The sequence below is a fragment of the Pelmatolapia mariae genome, linkage group LG16_19, assembly GCF_036321145.2.
Source record: "Pelmatolapia mariae isolate MD_Pm_ZW linkage group LG16_19, Pm_UMD_F_2, whole genome shotgun sequence".
NCBI lineage: Eukaryota > Metazoa > Chordata > Actinopteri > Cichliformes > Cichlidae > Pelmatolapia > Pelmatolapia mariae.
This window is the reverse complement of record NC_086241.1, coordinates 22,047,361-22,067,502: the sequence shown is the minus strand read 5'-3', so window position 1 is coordinate 22,067,502 and position 20,142 is coordinate 22,047,361.

Below are 20,142 nucleotides of genomic sequence, written 5' to 3'. Positions count from 1 at the left end.
AGCGTCCCTGTGGGAGCAGCATGATGTAGGGGAAAACTTGAGTCTCCGCATGGTAACCTATGGGTTTATGTTTTCCCCTGCTTGTGCATTTTCATGCCACCTCTTTGGGCATTCTCTGCTCTTTTGTGTTGTTTTCCTTTTTTGGTCCATTTAAAAATAATGTTGCCTCACGGGCCCATTTGCCCAGATTTGAGCAACACATGCTCTAAAACCCAGTCTCAGCTCCTCCTTGAAATCAGTGAGATTTATGTTGCTGTAGTCTGTGGCAAAGAGAGCGTGGGTGAGATATTGTCTGTGAATTACTTGTTTTATGGGCCTCGGGAGTATCATACACAACAGTCTGTGCAGCTAAACAGAATATTCCATGAAAGCTTTCTTTCATTTTGGGCTGCTTGAGGGAACGTCTGTGTTTCTGACAGCCAGGCAGAACAACAGCGGCCTTTCTGATACTCTGGACCATAGACGACCCCAGAGAGCCGAGTCCTCTGTCACCAGCATGCAGACGAGAACAAAGCGGGGTCTAAATTTAGGCCTCTATATGGCTTTAGACCCAAAGTACGAGACCCCACTATCCTCTCCCAAACCCAGCTCCACGATCCTTATCAATCATGCATCCAACAAAGAGAATTTCAACACGCCAAAAGCCGTGTCTGTTCTTTATGTCTCCCCACCTCAAGCGCTACTTCCTCCTCCTCTGTGTAATTCACTTTCAAGCTTGCTATGTCTTTAAAAATAATATGATTCCAATAAACTTCGCAGTAAAGGTAGGAGTTTATTGGAGCTAGCAGGCTGTAGATAGTTGGTCACACTCTGCTGAGCACATTGAACAGCCCGTGGTCCTAGCTATCGCCGTGGCCTCATTTGGTGGTCCAATGCAGGGCGGCTGGTTACAGCTTACATCGACTCAGCCTCCAGCTTTCATCTCAGCGCCATGTCGCCATGTGCTGCACATCACAGAGAGCTTTTTTTTTTCTTTTTTCTTTTTTCTTTTTACTCTTTTCATCATCTGTCTGAAGCAGTTATAGAGAGAAAAGAGACCATTTTAAGAATGTACATATTCACTACAGTGCATTTTTGTCTGTCATGGCTGCCAAGTGAGGTAAGTTATAAATAGCAAGGGAGCGTCACTTAGGGTGTCACTTTTTCTGTACGTAGTCTGTGCCGTTATTTCATGCAGCTGTAACCACTTTGAATCCCTCACCCCCTGATCCTGCCGATCAACACTCAATTTTCAGCTCAGAGATGTAATGTGCACATTGACACACTCTTAACAGACATGCCATGCACACACATGGAAACAGATGTGGGGAGAATTCCCTCTGCAGCACAAGCCTTTGAGTCATCATCTGGGATTCCCTTCCTCTCACTTCCAAATATGGGTGGGATTGTGAGAGAGCGCGAGGAAGAATGTGGAAGGCAGTGGAACCCCCTCGTGATGTCAGAGCTGTGGAACAGTGAGCCTCACGCTGCCTGGAAATTCACCGGAAGGAATGTCGGGAATGTAAGAATCACCGAAATGCTATTCTCTGCTACATCTTAGTAAAACCTGACTTGTAGTAGACATGTCTCGTTTTTACTCCCACACAAACACACACACACACTCACATAATGTTGCTGGCCAGTCCACTCTCTGGAGAGACGTTCTTTCCCGTAAAGTCTTATTCCTCTTCCCCCTACTTGTTTCACAAGATGTGACTCCTTATTCCCAGCATCATTTGCTCTGTGTGAGGCCTCTGGATGAAAGTGGGTTTTTCCTTCTCCCTGTGTGAGAACAAAGTGATGGCTTGAACATTGACTGCTGAGTGCTGTGTGATCTGGAAAGACACTCACATAATAATCACATCCCATGTCATTCATTTGGCATGCAGCTTTTGAACATTTGGTTGTCTCTGAAACTGAGAAAAACTGGGGGGAAAGGCACTAAATTAGAATGAATCAAAGATTGTTTTCATGATTTAAATAAAGAAATTAGGCACCTGGATAAATCACACTCCTACATCTACTGCACCTTCAAATCTGTGAAATTCAGATTTTCAGAAATTCAGATTAAGTGCAGGAACATCCATTGAGAGTGACAAGTGGACCAGTTCTTATTAAAACGTCTGACATTCTGACAAGAACAAATGAACAGGGGTTTTTTAAAGTGATAATAGCACAATCAGCCAAGGAGTAGCTTTTTTGATGCACAAAAGATGTCTTCAAGAAGCCCAACGTTTCACCAAGGGATCTGCAACTGAGTAAAGTCAAAGTAAATGAGTCTACAGTCGGCAAGAGCCTGCATCAATTTGACCTGCATGGAAGGAGTGCCGGAACAGGAACAGACCAGGCCCTTTGGAAAAGCATGGTCTGGATGGACAAATCAAAGATAGAGCTATGTGGCCAGAGTAACAGTAGACATGTGTGGGACAGCTATTCGTGCATGGTGGTAATGTTATGGTTTGGGGTTGCTTTACTGCCTCAGGGACTGGGCATCTTGCCTCACGTTCCTTCTCTGGTTGGTGCAATATTTTACACCTACGCTGTAATTTCTTAAGTTGATGGAGAGCTAAATTAGGTAGTAAGACTTGATGCGACATGATTTTGTTCAGACCGGTTATAGGTAGACTCCAGCGAGACTGAAGTCTGACTTAGCGAGAAAAGAATTTACCGTAGAAATTACAACAAATATAATAATAATAATAATAATAATAGCAGTTATTTTTGAAATGATATGGCAATGATTTAAAATGGGCTTATACACACACCCCCACACCCCAACCCTCACACCACTATCCCCAAACATCTTGCAACTGTAGGAATTTAACATGGACTAGTGACCAAATACTAAATCAAGCAGATGTCAGAGAGCGGTGGGCACAACGCCAACAGAAAAAGTCTTTCCTGTGAAAGAGGAGGGGATGCTAACTTGTAAGAGGTTACTTTTTACTTACTTTTTCTACAGAATAATGTTACAGCTGTGGAATTTGTGTAATAAATTGTTATAAAAAGCTTATTTTTCATTGTGGTGTTTATTGCATCAGTGAGGATCAAATATTTGAGCGTGTGTTTGGCTAAATAAACTCACTGTCTACTTCATTAGGTATACCTGTTCAATTGCTTGTTAAATATCTAATAGGCAAATGACGTTTAGGCATGTAGACATGTCCAAGATGACCTGTTGAAGTTAAAACTGAGCATCAAGATAAGGAAGAAAGGTGATTGAAGTGACATTAGAATGGCTTTTGGTGCCAGATGGGTTCTTCTTAGTCTTTCCGAAATGGATGATCTACTGGGATTTTCCAACACGACTATCTCTAGGGTTTAAGGAAAATGGTTTGAAAAGGCAAAAAATAGCAGCAGTTCTCTCTGAGAAAATGTATTATTGATTCCAGAGGTCAGAATTGCTTCAAGCTCATAGGAAGGCAACAGTAAGTCAAATGATCAAACCTTGAAGTAGATGGGCTAGACCAGCAGAAGAACCCTATTGAGTTTCACTCCTATGAGCTAAGATCAGGAAACTGAGGCTGTAATTTGCACAGGCTCTGCTGAAATTCTTAATTTGGCACAGACAGTATAAAAGCATGGGTCCATCCAGCCTTGTATCAACAGTCCAAGCTGCTGGTGCTGTAATGGTGCATGGATATCTTCTTGGCACACTTTGTGAGCCTCAGTACTAACTGAGCATCATTTAAACACAAAGGTCTACCTGAATATTATTGCTGACGTTGTCCATCCCTCTGTGACCACAGCATGCCCGTCATCTGATGGCTGTTTTCCGCAAGATGAGGCTCCATTTCACAAAGATCAAATCATCTCAAACTGATTTCTTGAACATGACAATGAGTTTCCTGTACTCAAAGGGCCTCCACATTCAGTTCAAAGAGCACCTTTGGGATGAACTGGAACAGGACATTCACATCATGGATGTGCCACTGATAAATCTGCACCAACTGTGGAATGCTGTCATGTCAATATGAACTAAAATCTCAGGAATGTTTCCTACATCTTATTCAATCCATGCCATAAAGAATTAAGGTAGTTCTGAGGCCAATCACAGTATCCAGAGTGAGTATTTCATCAAAAATCACACTTTGATTGTAATCTGACGAATCAGGCCTCATCTCAAACAATGTAAACCAGGGCCACTAAAGTCTCTGGCCCCTAGGCATTTGAGAAAAGTTAGCCAAACAGCTTTGAATCATTAGCCCACAAAGTTGAATTTTTTTGAATCACTAGCTCTTTTCAACCAAAAAGTTCCAGGAAACATTGAATCACAAAAGCTAGTTTCAAGAACTGAGGTGGGAGCAGTAAAGATTGTGCAATAAAATCAGGCCGTCATGAAAAATGAACTAGATAAGTGATTACTCTATTTACTTTTGCGTAGCGCTGATGTTTAAGAATCAAATGTGTGAATGAATGTAGCACTGTGAAGCCCCGGTTTGAGGCGTGTTTTCTGTTTGTGTCTCATGCACTCCACCGAGGACAAGGAATCGCACGATACACGTTCCTGCCAATGGTTTCACACTAGTCTGCTGATTGCGGGTGATGACAATACGCCAAGAAAAGTAGGACTGAGCCAGTAAATTGCAGGGAAGAAGACGACTGCAAGCTGGCAAATGTGGACATAGGCATGATCATTTAAAGCACAGTAAATGTATACATTGGGTTTTTGGATAACTGGTTATCCAGATTAAGTGACTTTCATCAAGAAATATTTACTTGATAATTTGGATAGTAGATGATTTAATACTGAAAAGAAGTACATGAAACACTGATCTGTGGGGTTTGATAATAATTTGAACTATCTCCCTTTTCCCGTCTGTCCCAGAGACTGATCCTGTCTACTCACTCCCATTTCTTTACCTCTTTACTCCGTCCCGCCTAGTAGACGTCCCACAATACACCATCCCCAACCCTAATTATTGTTTACCAAGATCAATCTCTTTCTCCCTATCCCTCCCTCATCTCCCTCTCGCTCTTTCTCTCTCTCAGCGTACAAGGGACCAGAGATGATGTGGTAATTACATCTGCCGACTGCTGGTCTGCCGCAGACGGCTCCGCAAGTCTCTGTGCTCAGAGAAAAAATTAGAGACTGCTCAGCACAAGTCCAGGGCTGTAATTAGAATAAGTACTCTACGAATGAAATGTGTTTATTTGTTTATTTATGAGACCCCAAAATTCCAGGGCCCTGCACTTCTGCTCTCGAAGGTTATGTCATGTCAGGCGCATGTGCACCAGAGCCCCTGTTGAGGAGTTGTGAGAAGAAAACTGTTATCGTAGTTCATTTTCTGCAGCACCAGAGAATAGCACTCACTCGCTTTCATACTTTCATATTGTTCTTATGGGGTCTGAAAAAAAGTGCTTTTAATTTTCTCAATGAAATCAAAATAAAACAAAAGAAAAGAAAAACTGCTGTGCTGTTTAGTTTACGTTTTTTTACTGCAAAGAGTAATGATTCTGAGCTTAAATCTTAGCTAGCCCTTGAACCCAGAGGCTGTACTCTGTGCAGTTCTGTGAAATACTAAGTACACCCCATGACTGAGTAGTTTGTAGAGTCAGCTTTAGCAGAAGTAATGGTTTTCTGTATGACTTTATTAATCTCTCACATTGTTGTGGAGGAATTGTGGCCCACTCTTTTTACAACATTGTTACAACACCAATCATGGGATCATTGTCCTGTTGGATGATCCAGTTTCAACAGGTTTTATGGATTGTTCAGCTGGAACTGAGCAAACCTAAGCCATGCTGCCACGTTCTTTTTAGCAAGAAGAGACTTTCCCTTCCAACCACTTTGAAACTATTAAAACAGCAGCAGGGGTTGGCCGGGGGGGCACTTAGCTTTTGAAAACGTTCTTTTTTTACATGGCTGATGAACTGCACAGGGGCATGTGAACATTTTTGGGGCTCTCTTCAGAAACTTAACAGATGCTATTTCCCCTGATGACCGGTCCACCAGCAGTAGTTCTGGACTCTCTTTGACAAAGCAAAGGCCCAATGTTTGTAATTCTTCCATCTTAGCAGTTCTTATTCCATTATACTTTGAAGGGATCCAGTTTCAGACACAGTCTCCGGGCAAGGGGACCCAGAGCTGCCGAGGGGCGCTTTCTCCACTCCCAGATTTATGAACTGCCCAATGAGGCGGTTGAAAACTCAGGCCATTAAAAGATTATCTGGATTTTTCACAGGCATACTGGGATAATTTGGGAGCAAAGTCATTGTGTTCATTCCATATAAATCTGCAAAGTGAAAGATGTCAGAGCCATGTAGTACACTATGTGTCTGTGTGCATACTCAACGAATGCATTACAGAATGCAGCCATGGGGTTTTTTAATGTCTCTTTAACTATGTGAAATCAGTATATGTGTATGAGGCGTGAACATGTTTAGGGTGACTTTACTTTACTTTACTTTACTTTACTTTACTTTACTTTACTTTACTTTACTTTACTTTACTCAAACAGGGCACTTGAAGGTCTTGTAGCAGGCAGAGACACTTCGCAGCTGTGACAGGTACTTGATGGCTGAAAGCCCGACCCTTTAACTTACCTCAGAAGACAGATTGACCCTGCTGCTTCATAAAATAACTAGCCAGTCTTTTAGTGAAATTGTTCTCATGATGGATCTATGCTTTTATGTCAGAACTGCCATTTTCCACAAAACTAAAACAAGTCGTCATGATTTCATGTTCTCTAAAGGACTTTACATTAAAGCCGAGCAAGATTTTTGAAACCCACACCATCAATAAACACATTGGCATCAGTTTTAAGTAATGCATGAAATTGTCTATTTCAGCAAATATTTATATTGGGACAGTCATGGACAGACAGTTTGTGTGTGTCATCGTTTATGACCAGAAAGACCAAAACATTACTCATGTGACGCACGAATTCTGGCAAATTTCCACACTATAGGTAATGACTGCTTTATTAGCCAACATCGTTATCTTAGAGCGTGAACAAGAAAATTTAATCCCACCATTAAGCTTCTGTCACAGGACAACAATGGCTTAACCAGATGCTTTCACCTCAATAGTAAAAATGGTCATTATTCTCCAGACTGGACTCAGTCGCACAGTCTGCATTTTGTCCTTGGCTTTTCAGGAGTAGGGGTCTGGGCATGAACTAGCCAAATGTAATGTAATCGAATAAGGCAAGACCGTGAATGTAGTGGTGTGATGTCATCACTCTGAGACACTTATGTGATATCATAATTATGAGGTAATGGCGGGAGGGTGTAGGTGTAGGTTTATGACTTTGGCACACGCTCAGTTTACCGTCAGCCGACTGCAACAGGGCACTAATGAGAATGGATGGTCTGCCTCGAGCTATCCATGTGTGTGTGCACGCGCGTGTGTGTGTTTCTGTGTGTGTGAGGAGTTCATGCTATGATAAATTGATGTGTTGAAGAAAAGGGGGATGCAAATGACCTAGAAGAACAATACATACAAGAGAAAGACACACCGGGAAGCCCTGTGTGTGAGTTTCTATGTCTTCGAGGTTTAGACGACTCTGATTCATCTTCCGTTGACACATTTTGTTTAAGAGAACACAAAACTATTCACCAGATGAGTATCGCTGTGAACTAAGTCAGTTTGAATGAGCAACGGCTGAGTCCGTTTCCAAATTTAAGCTTTATGACCTGAACAATCACCGCAGCCTCTTACACACTGCCACAACAGTCTCGTAAAGTTAATGGTTAAGCGTTAGTGTATTTGCTGTTCTGACTTCTGGTAGTTAGTTGGTAAAATCAAAGGATCTCCTAGTTTTGAAATCTTTGCATTCTCAATTTGAGAATGAGGTATATGAATTAAATGTAGATGTGAAGGGTTTGGCTATAAGCACGGTCAGCATTTTGTTCACCATATATGGTTGCACTCGATCTGTGGGGAAACGTCCTGTTTCATGCGTGAAATGTGTCTCTCTCTATATTCAGTACATGCAACATCTAATGCATGTACGTCTATCCTGCTAGAGGGTTTATTCCTATATCTTTCACCTCTTAAAGATGTTGCTGATCTAAGAGTAGAAGGTGATATGCCAAAAAGATTAATGGTCAGAAAAATCGGGGTGACGTGAATAAAACTGATCAAACTCTTTTGTTTCGAACAACTTTACAGTGGAAAACATTGTGTCAATCAAAAAAAAAGTATACATGTTTTTTTGTTTTTTTTAGTGTGTAGAAATGCACAAGTTAAAGAAGTTAAAATGCACATTTTCCCCCTTTAGTTTCCCTGCTTCTTCTTCTTCTTCTTCTTCTTCTTCTACTGCACATACAGTATGTAGATTACAAATTCTTTCAGTTCTAAAACAATTAAAGTAAAGATTGTTACCCTTCTAATAAACCCATAGTCTGGCTGGTGTCAGAAAGCACATGTGGAGAAAACCCCCACTGTCATACAGTAACTGTGCACAAGCAGCAGGCTGCACAAAGCACAAAAACACACATCATAAATTCTCATATTAACACAACATTTATGTCGAAATCAAAACTGAGTAAATTTTAAATCCAGATCTCGATCCAGAATTTTTCCAAGTGTTGGTCAATTAAAGGAAAATGGCGGAAATGTCTGTGATGGCAAATTAAATAAAAACCTTGATAGCACCTTTTAAAACTTTAAGTTCTGACTACCTAATTGACATGGCTCAATCTGCAGAAGTGACCCGCTGTTTCATTGTCAATTATAGAGAGTTAGACGAGAAAGTGTGACCTCACCCAGGCAATCACATGTGCCAAAGTCACCCTGCAGAAATGACATCATGGATAATGATGTCATCCCAGAATTCCAGACCCTCTCCCATTCCTGCTTAAATGCTTTTAGGCTTGGCTACACACATGCAGCACTCACACACACACTCACGTATACACACGCACACAATGAGGCATGTGCTTGTTCACATGCTTTTGCTCACACGCACACACATACACACACACACACACACACACATACAAAAACTGGCATGTGCACACATAAAACCATTCGAGGAGCCTCACCCAAGACTGAGTCGTGATACAAACAAGACAAACACACAACAGATGCGATAAGGATGTCATTTGGCTGCAGAACTAATAAAACAAGTCTCCAGGACTAAAAATGCCTAATAATAAGCTTGCAAGCCTTCAGGTTTCTGACCAAAGCCAGGCCGCAGAATCTCATATTCATTTGTGCCACACACACAAAAAAAAAACCCAACAAACAAAAAACTTTAAAACTTTAAAATAACTCTAAATACAATTGCAGGCCATTGTGTTAATCTTTTGTGGCTTATGTATATCTCTTTCTCGGTAAGTACAAAAAAAGACTTGTTGTAATTAACCGGAAAAGCAAAATGTTTGCTTTCAGCGTCAAGAGCACGAGCCATGTGCGTTCAGGAAGATGCTTTCATCAGAGCCTGGTGTCTTCACTTAGCAGGATGCGTGGATGTGGCTGTGGGATCTGAATAATAAAATCACTACATTTTCTGGACCTGTGTTGAACTTCTACACTCACAAGAGAACAATTTGTTGATACAGTTATGCTTCTGTGCATTTGTTTGTGTAAACTGAGCTAAATAAGTAAATAAGACCACGGTGGGGCATGTCAGTCAAACTAACTTGGTTCTGGCTCCCAGTTTCTCTCTTTTTCCCTCTCAAACCTCCACACATGCTCCCCAATGGGCTCTGCGCCCAGTGCCTGACCTTAGTAAATACGTGGCTAATTTGAAGCATGTGGCGGCAAATTGGAAACACTGAGCTTTTAAAACTGTGGACTTTTCTTTTGCACATGCTAATTTCTCCCAGGAGATCCCATCAGATGAAATGACCCAAAACATGTCAATGATAGGGTGACATTAAGGCCCAGAGGGTGAAGGCTGGTGGGTGGGGGTTTTGAAGGGTGGACAAAGAGTAGCTGAGGACTGTGTTAAAGAGGGTGTGTTTAAAAGGGGAAAATTCACTCAAGTTATCCCGTCATCCAACCTCTTTTATTGTCTCCCTCTTTATCTGTCACTTATTTTAATGCACACACACACATAGTCAGAAGCAATCGTACTCAACCTCCCACGCACAGGTGGAAATTCTCAGTGCTCCACCTCCTGTTCAAGGGAGAGCTGCATGAGCCATATAGGACAACAGGTGCATTCAAGGCAGGAGTGCACATGAGCATGTGCATGTGTGTCTGCATGGACGTGTGCGTGCCTGTGCACGTGTTCACACTACAACTCTTTATTTTGAGAAGTGCAGCGAAACAGAGAGAGTGTGAGCTTTTGGCTCGGACACACATCTCACTCTGGGTGGACTCCGTGCCCAGCCTCCTCAACACTGAAAAAAATGTCCACCCTGTTTAGTCTTCTTCTCACAATCCTTTCTCACCAATAAATGAATTCCCTAATGATTCGTAAAATGTGCACACAAAAAAATGGGTGTGGGGGGCAGAAGTGCCAGTATTTATCAAAACAGGTCAGCACATTGTTTGCTTGTTTTTCAAGACAGGAAGTAAAGGTCTCAGTGATGTTGGCATGGTACGCTCTTTTGCACATTAATGAGCTTTCATATAATATAAATGACAGAATCACAAAACAGCGTTGCTTGTTGGCACTGCATTTATAGGGCATTATGCGCTACCAATTGTTGCAGCCTTCACATGCTTCATTGTTTGTTGCATTAGAGACTGTAGAAGCGTGCAAAATGAGTAATAAAAAGTAGATAAACAATAAATTAATAAATAAAAAAAATTAAAAACACACAAGATTTTATTATTAAATATTTTAAAGTTGATGTCTGTGGTCTGATAATTAGACCACAGTAATGCTAGCATCTCTGATGATTTAATTATGAGTTATTATTAATCACTGGCTCTCTTTCAAAATGCCTTTTGTGCCCAGTTGTCTCCTTGTCCCCAACCAGGCCGCCCCTCCCTGAGCCTGGTTCGTCTGGAGGTTTCTTCCTGTTAAAAGGGAGATTTTCCATCCCACTGTCGCCAAAATGAATTCTCATAGGGGGTCAACTGAATTTTGGGGTTTTCTCTGTGTATTATTGTAAGGTCCTTACTGACTTACTGCTGAATTTGGCTGTCCAAGTATAGAACAGTTATTTATCATGGCACTGCTAAATAATAAGATATCTAATTAGAGTTTTTATAATCTGTATTAAGGGTCACAGAAGTGAGAACCAAGTTAGGTTTTAGTCACGCTTTCTATTAAAAAAGAAAAAGTGAAGCCAATGCAGACATGCTTTAATCTGACATTATTTCTAATAGCCAGCAGTTTTGGAGAAAACCTGCCTATTTCTTATTTGTTCTGTGACCACACTTTTTTCTGATGATTTTATGGTTTCAGTTGTTTCAAGACAAATTTAATACGGGTCAACATTCATGTTGCAAATACTGGTCCAATTTTGAGTAAGGTGGACACTAAAGAAAACCAGGCTTTGTGATTAACAAGGTGCTAGGATGTGTGCATTCTCAGTCAGAGACACCCCATAACTGGTCAAAACACCAAGTTAGCCAAAATCCTCAAAATTCATGGCTTCATGTGAGTGAGGCCATGACATCAAAGTAGTTACATCTTTTCTATACAGTCTGTGATTAAAGTCATGTCACATTAATATTAAAAAATATTGCATTCGACACTTCAGGTCTTGAAGAGGAATATCTTTTGCAGTAAATAACCTCCCTCTATGTTTGGCACAAAAATGAAGGCCCTAGTTTTCCAACAATCTGGAGGATCTCTTTCCCGCCTCGCGTCCACAAACGAGCTTCCTTGTTGGGCTAAATTTAGCCTTGGTTCCCTCTGGAGGTTGGAGCAGGTGGAGGTGACGGGGGCCTTGGCCTATTCTCACAGGACAGACGGGTGAACGCCATGACCAAATCCCCGGACCTCACAACCTAGTTATAGGTTATAATGATAATGAAATCCCCCACCTCAGCACATATACAAACCTCTAAAAATGAGACTGTTATTGCTTCAAACTGATGGTTACAATCTGTGCCACGCTATGTAACAATCCCCAGCTGAAAACAACAGATTTCACTGCCAGACTGTAAAACCACTTATCAAAACTCTTCCACACCACCACATGAAAACCTCTAACCATGCCTCAATATTTTGAGACTTGCAATATGTAATTTGAGACCAGCCATTGTGGACAGAAAGTCTACAAAGTTCCTTATTGTCGTCTATAGAAGACACAAAAAATGCAGCAACTTTACCTTTCTGTCCTGATAGTTTGAATATCTACTACTAAACATGATGTCTATCCCCATTGTGTCTTATTTCAGAAACTTGCTGATCCCCATATTGCTGCCCTATTCGCCAGGATGACATCATTGGCTCAGAGTGCCAACTGTGCTCAATAAAGAGCAGGCGTGTTTCAGTGTGGGAGTGCCTCTGCTGCTCTGAGACTCGTATGAAAGACGTGAGTGAGAAGATCTTTGTACTAAATTAGTCGAGGCAAAAATTTGAGAGCGTTCTTGTCACCCTGTAATTGTAAAATTAAATTAGAAAGGTCAACTGCTGCATGGCGATACCATTTATTGTAAAACAACTTGCAATGTTGATATGCTGTTTGTAATGTATGCATTCATAATTTGTGGGTGTTAAAGATAACAGTAGCTCAAGTAGTTCTTCTGTGAAAACGTTAATCATCAGTCAAATCTGAAACCAATATAGTTTATATTTTTCAATAACAGGCTTTTCACAGCGATAGCCAGTTGTAGACTGTATACAGAAGATGAACTTATCCACTGACATCATCTATTGGCTAAGGAATGCTTTGTGAAAATTTTGAAGCTCGTGTTAATGGGTAAGTTATCTGCTAACACTATCATGCTTGGTTAGCACCCAACTTTACTGGTGCATCCCACAGACACACTAAAGACAAAAGAGTCAATTTTCACTGAGCAAAACTGGTGCACAGACTTCTTGGACAGGCTGTAAGTAGAATTAACTACACAACAAGGCACCAAGACGACAAACACAAGAGATCAGTTTGAAATAGCTGAGGTGAAGCCTAGCAGACAGTTAGCAAGGCATCCAGCTGACACCCAAAGCAGCCACGCTTCTAACAATTTTAAGCCTGAATGCAAAATAAAAAGGTGAGTTTAAATAAAAAACATACTGCTGCCATGAAGGGGAAAATTAGCTGAAGAGACCAAATCAAGGGTTTTGTAACATGATGCAAAGATTTTGTGGGGGTTTTTTCTGTTGTAAATCTGGACATATTAAGCTTCAAAAGGAAGCTGAGGTGTATGGATGGGTCAGCAAAACATATGATTAACACAGAGGACAAAAGGTTTATCATTAGTGAAATCCAAGCAAAAATCAAAGTCAAAAATGAGAAGCCGTGGTGTGCAGAAATTTTTCATGCTATTACTATTACACCACATTTTAACATTTAGGGTTTTTTTATATGTATCATACTAAATAAAGAAGATCAAGTATGTTCTTTTGTTAGCATTCTAGGTTTCGGAATGTGGATTTTGTTACCCGTTTTCACACCTAAATTAGCTGTTTCCTCTTGCTTCCAATCCTGGAAGCAAGGGAACTACACTAAGCTGTTGGCTGCAACCCATTATTTAATGTTCGGTTACAGATTAACTCTTAGCAGGAAGCAAAGGCTAAAATTTTCCAAAACGTTGAATTATTCCTTTTTAACTCATTTGTTTACTGGAATTTTTTGGACCAGACTGTTGAGTCTTATATATAACCATGTTAACAATAGACAATAGAGCCAAAAACCAATTCACACAGACTGTGGCACTCCCCAGTCCACGAGTTTTTTTATACTAATGACAGTTTGTGCATGGGCTTTGTGGTGTTATAGTAGGACCAATATTGTGTAATTAAACTGACTTGCCCCTCAGAGCCCATCCCCTCTCTCCACACCACTTTCTCTGCCCTCAGATCACACCACTACTACTTTAAAGACTACCTCGCCTCCTTCTTTTGTGTGTGTGTGTGTTTCTGGCTTCCTGGCAGTCTGTCTCTCTTATTCTCCTTGCTCTGCCTTCTGCGAGCACTTGTGCTAGCACGGCAGTTTGGACGATGGTATAGCGGGTGTGTGTCAAACAGCACCTTCCCTCTGAGAAAAGAAGCAAAGGGAGGGCTGCAGGGAGGTGGTGTGTGTGTGTGTGTGTGTGTGTGTGTGTGTGTGTGTGTGTGTGTGTGTGTGTGTGTGTGTGTGTGTGTGTGTGTGGAGGGGGGTGGGGGAGTGTTGTAGTGAAGGGGGCTGCACACACACTCATACACATAGCACAAACACACACACATACACTGCATGGTGATGTCATCTAAAATGACATCATCCCATGGAGGGGAGCCAAGGGACCTGATGGGTTAGCATCCTCCAGTGAGTTAAAGGGAGAGAGCTAGAAAGAAACACACACACACACACAGAGAGAGACTTGTAAATAAAGAAAAAGAAAAACAGGAATGGGCGCTGCAATAGACATTATCACAGTGAGGTGAATTTCCATTCTTTGTCTGCAACAAGACTGCTTCTTGTTATTGTTCAGTCTTCATAGAGCCACGCGTCTCTCTTTTAGGAATACTTGCTTCATTTCCATTTGCAGGTGTTATCGTCCTGAGGGAAGTATGCATGAGCGCCGCTAAAGTGCAGCTTGAGTGCAAGTGAATCAATACCAGAGCGCTAACACAAACACACACGTAAATACATAACACACACACGCACACAAGCCCGTGCATTGCAGAAGTGCATTTACAGTAAATCAACACGTGTTACATGCATGACAGTACGCTCACATGTGTACACACATACTCAGGCTCACAAATAAACACAGTCTTTTCACACATTGTGTTTCTTGGTAGGGACACCTGTGTCTCTGCGTGTTCCCATTGTCGTCCACTTGGCTGTGCTGTGCTCCACACTGTGCTCCCAGCATGTCCGCCATCTGAAACCAGACACCTATGGACCAGCATCCTGCTGGAGTGATACAACTCTCCATCTCTGGAGCCACCACCGATGCTAGGGATGTTCCACTGGGCACCCACTGATGCTTTTCTAATCTATGACTTGCTGTTTGTTTGTTAGCAAAGTTGTCATTATCAGAACTTTGTTTCTGGTCATTTCTTTTGGAGGTTTTAATGAACCATGCTGTGTTTACTTTTTAGGGAATATCAAAAGATGAAAGCTTGAGTTTCTAAGACATGATGATTCAGTCTTCCTTATCACTCAGTCCTGTCAGAGGGAAACTGACTCAACAGTATAAATAGAGAGGCACGTAGTGTGGAACAGAGACGAGCAGGGATGAGAGATAGGAGGGAGGGCTCATCGTGATGTGAGGGTGTGAGTCCACACAATGGCAGAGAAAATTTGGTCAGGGATTATCAAACAAAATAACTGGCAAAGATGAAATTGTAAAATTCTCTTTTCCCCATGAAGAGCATCTATTCTTGGCAAGGTTATTACTCACAGCTATGTATCAATAAAGACCAGCGAATGCATTCAAGGGCAATGGGCTACACAGAATGGATGGTCTTGTGCTCTTTTTTTTTTCAACTTCAGCTTTAACTAACTTATCAAGATACACTTGGAACAGAGAAGAGGAAGCGGGCAAATTTAGTGATTACTTCCCCTTTAAGTTGTTGTGTGTTTTGTGGAATGACTGCTTGCATGCTATGTATTATACTGCACATAATGTATGAACAGCACTCTAATCTTTGGCCCACAACATGCTTAAATATAATTCTACTTTTGGGTGTCAATGACTTTATGAAAACGTAAATGTTTACTTCAATAGGCATGTTTTCCACTGCCATCCCACTCCACACACACAGCCTATTTTTGATCCTGTTCGGTGTGCCCTTACCCGGTCCAATCGCCATCCACTCTTTCCTACCTTCTTTCTTTTCTCCGCAGTATTGGTATGGCAACATTGGCAAAGACACACTCCTACTCTTTTCCGATCTTAGTCATAGGCCTCGCTCATGAGGCACCAGCTGAAGTCCTCCAACAGTTGATATGTTTGGTCACTTCCGTGTAGTTTCCCTCTGTGCCTTTATCAATCTTGCGCACACAAACACTACTGTACAAATGCAAATGGCACCCGAGTCCTACTCCCGAGTGAGAATAAAGAGGAAACACGATTCGGTCTAGGGCAATTTCAGCCAGCTCAGGGGGTAAGTTACTTTTGCATGCATCTGTGTAATATTGGGCAGTTCGCATACAGTCCTGCAGTAACACATTGTTTTTATGTTTCTCTGGGGTCTAAGTTATCTGTTGATTCAGAATGTTTTGACGGACTGAAGAGAGAATAGGACATGGAACTCAACACCCCGCACCAACCCTCACTAACCCCGTACTCTGAATATGGGACACATTGAGGGTCTACATGTGTTCCACTTCCTGTCAGCTTGTGTCACATTATGCTTTTTCTATTACATAACCCTCTTTGAAATATAAAACACATACGTAATAAGGAAATGCTGGAAATTTTGCAATGTACGCGTGATGGTTGCACTCACACTCGCGCAGCTAAAAAGTGGGTAATCCCATGCACCAATACCATACACAGCATATTGAAGTCTTTGTTTTTGGTACACATGTGTACACATAAATGATGACACATGGTCCTTTATATCGTATATCACACACATGCTTATTTGGCATTTGTTTCTGTAGCTCATACATTAACTTTTAACTTTCCTTTCTTAAATTCATCTTCTTTTGCATGAAGTTCTTGCTCCTGTGATGGAGTGTGTACCTGCGTGGGAGAGCCTCGCTCAGCTGCACTTCTGAATTAAACAGCACTACTAAATACAGGAAGTGCTGACTGGGTCATACCAAGTTTTGTTTGTCTCATTTAATCCAAAAGTATTTGTGGATTCGATTGCTGTTATGTTAAAGTAACATTGAAACTAAGCTTTGTTTCTTTGTAATTAGATGATCTGCTACTGTGTGTTGTCTGTGTGTGTGGTTTGTAGGTCTGGCCAGCCAGTATTTAAGTTCCCCTTTGTCACTTGTTTGTTTGGTCAGTTCAGGTCAGTTGATGAGTTGGTGAGCAGTTAGTCATGTTACTCTGATACCTTATGCTAGTGTCACGTTGTAACACCAGTATAAGGTTAGTTTGTCCTCTTTTAAAGGCCCAGAACTGTGATTTGACTCTTAGCATTTTTGGGTCAAATAAAACCAGTTTGTTTTAACTACTATGCTGTGCTTCTTGTGCCAGCTCAATCCCTCGCAGTATGTAACAGTATTGAATTACACTTCATCTGTCCTTGAATTCAATTTCCTTCTCACAGTTATGATGAAGTTGTTTCAGTTAAAGCGTGAGCTACAAATAAACTCAGCTTCATGACCTTTTGTTTTAGCAATTCTTCAGGGACTGCATATAAGTTCTGATATTAAGATTTTATTGGTGACTTTTAAAGTGCATTGACTTCAGTTGGAGGAGGGGGAGTTGGTTACAGGGCCAGATGTGCATGTAACTATTGTAAGATGGGTTTGTAAAAACTCCTCTTAACCTCTTAAGCCCCAAGCCTACCTGATCTCCTGCCTTTTGCCCCCGTATCAGGGGGCGTTGGGGCTTAAGAGGTTAAAGCAGCTGGAAACAGTGCAATCACTGTAACTTGCCTCTAGATTATGCAAGACTTCTGCAAAAGGATACATTTTTACAGAACAATCTTTTAAAATCTTAGTTTATGGTGTCCACATCACATTTTATTATACTACATAGCACTTTGTTTTATCGAATCCTTGGATTTCATTTCATTGTGAGTTTATTCTATTTACTACATCAATCTATTTCATATAATGCTCATTTTGTTATGGATACAGCTGTAGAAAAACCTAAATCCAGTCGAGTCATTAATGAGCGGGATGCTTAAATATTCAGACTCCATCCAACTGACAGTTACTGCATGCAGGACATCTCTGAATGTAAGTTTCAATGGAGACAAAAAGATGGAGAAACAATTGAGAGACCTTCAAACTTCGGCAATTTGCCAATATTTAAAAAAAAAAAAAAAAAAAAAACATAATTGGAGGGGTCCAGTGGAGGGCATGCTCTCGACTAAATGGCCAACGGTTTATTTAAGGGGACAAATAGGTCAAACACTCTCTAATTATCCCTCAATGGAAGGCAAGGATTTTATCCTTTTTTCCCTCCTTTTCTTTCCTGTGTGTGAGAGCGCAGCATCGTTCCAACTCACCAACCAGCGGTCTCTGTTGACCTAGTTCTGCTCTGGACACAGGGTGCTGTAGAAGGGCCAGGCCTCACCCTCTGTCTCCACTGTGGGCCGTAGACACACACACACAAAGCCTGGGACATAAACATAGTGAGAGAGAGAGAGATATGGTATATGCACTCCCATCTATAACCTCTCTGACATTTTATCCATCAGGTTAATTGAGTGAACATCATTGATCTTGGACATGTCCCCAGCTGACAAGGATACCATTGACAGAGTGACAGTAGTGTTTGCATGCTGGCAGTGCATTTTCAGTTTATATGAAATGAGTGGAGGGCATTTAAAGTGTTGACAGGTTCTTTGGTGTCTATTTATATTTTTTAAGGAAACCCCAGTTATTCTGAAGCAATCATACCAGCACTGTGACTAAACTGATGTCTAAATTTGAGTTGGGGCTAATATTGATCTCTTGGTTTGTTTACATGTGTAAGCAGAGTGTTTAAGAGAGCTTTGAAATGTCCACTGGCTGCATAAGCAACGATCTAAAGACGTCTTCACAGTCTGAAAAGCTACAGAAGCGCTGAGACGCTGATCTCGCTCCCAGACGCACACCACACAAACAAACACCCAAACACAGAAAACGAGCTCGTGTGTTTTTTCGTTTTGAGTCATATAGATTCCTCCCACACAATATGACCTTTCTGTTGCAGCTCATATTCTAAATATCTAAACTGAGTCAAACAAAAGGTGTGATGCTTTAACTGCCCTGCTCTTGCGCAATTGAGCGCGCTCCTCTAATGCGCTTGGTCATGTTTTCCTGTTAAAAAATGCTTCAGATAAATAATAGATTGCAAAGTGAAAACGGGGACATTTTGAAAACAAGTGTTACAAAGTGCAAAACTTGGACGCAGTGAGTTTAGCTTTGTTGCTTTTCCACTTCTTTACAACCATTTTTTTCAGTTTTCAGTAAGTTAGGTAGCGTTTATGCTCCCTTTGTTTCTATTTTTTAAATTCAGAATTTAAAGCTTAAAAGCAGGTATGTTACACCTCTCTTTGCCAGGCACTGAGGAGGGAGTTGTGAGTCCTAACGGGTTTTGATCGGCTTGGAGTTGATCACAAAGCATCAAACGCGCCTTTTACGCGCACCTTTCTCAGCTTTATTTTCAGTGGGTCCGCGATCGAGTGTTAAAGAGGAAAGAAAAAAGAAAGAGAGAGATCACAAGCCCACACAAACTGTCTCGAGCAACACGTGCGTTTGTTCAGAAGAACCTGTGTAGTTGTTCGTTGATTCAAAAGTAAAAACTGTATAAATAAATAAATAAATAAATCTCTCCACAAATATCACAAATATTTTGGCGCTCTCTTTGCAGCCTTTTACTTCATCGATGACCTTTAAGAGGAACCGCAGCCTGTCAGATAATTGTGCATGATTACGGTTTCTTCTTTGCATTCTGACTCTGCATCAGCCCACACATCGGGCAAATATTCAAATACTGCTGTATAACTGTGAGCGTGACACTCCCAAACACACACGGACGCAGAGAAAGCGTCTTAACAATTCTTCACTATCAGCTAATCACTTCAATTTGAGCACAGAAAGCCGGAACCTAAAGTTCTACACTGTCAGTCTGTGTAAAATATACTGAAAGCAAGTATCAATTGTTTCATTTTTTTGTGTGTGTACTGAGCACTCATCATTCTGGGGGGTTTTTTCTGCACAAGGCAGTTCGCCTTTTAAAAGAATATACTGGCACCGTCAAGATCAGTAAATAGAGTCTGTATAGCATCTTTATGAGATTCTCCTGACTTCTTATTCATCTGAATATTTGCAATTTATCGAAACGTGGTGATGTAACTGATGAATGTTCAATGTACTCTTTCTTTTTCTAGAAGAAAAACGAGTCATCGCCTGTTTTAAGTGTTCACAACCATCCGAAACTATTCGGGTATTTCATTTGGTTAAACTCACTGCATAAATGTTCATAGTTATCCCAGCACAGTTTTCACATTAAATACTGCACAAGAGCTGCGCAAATGCTCA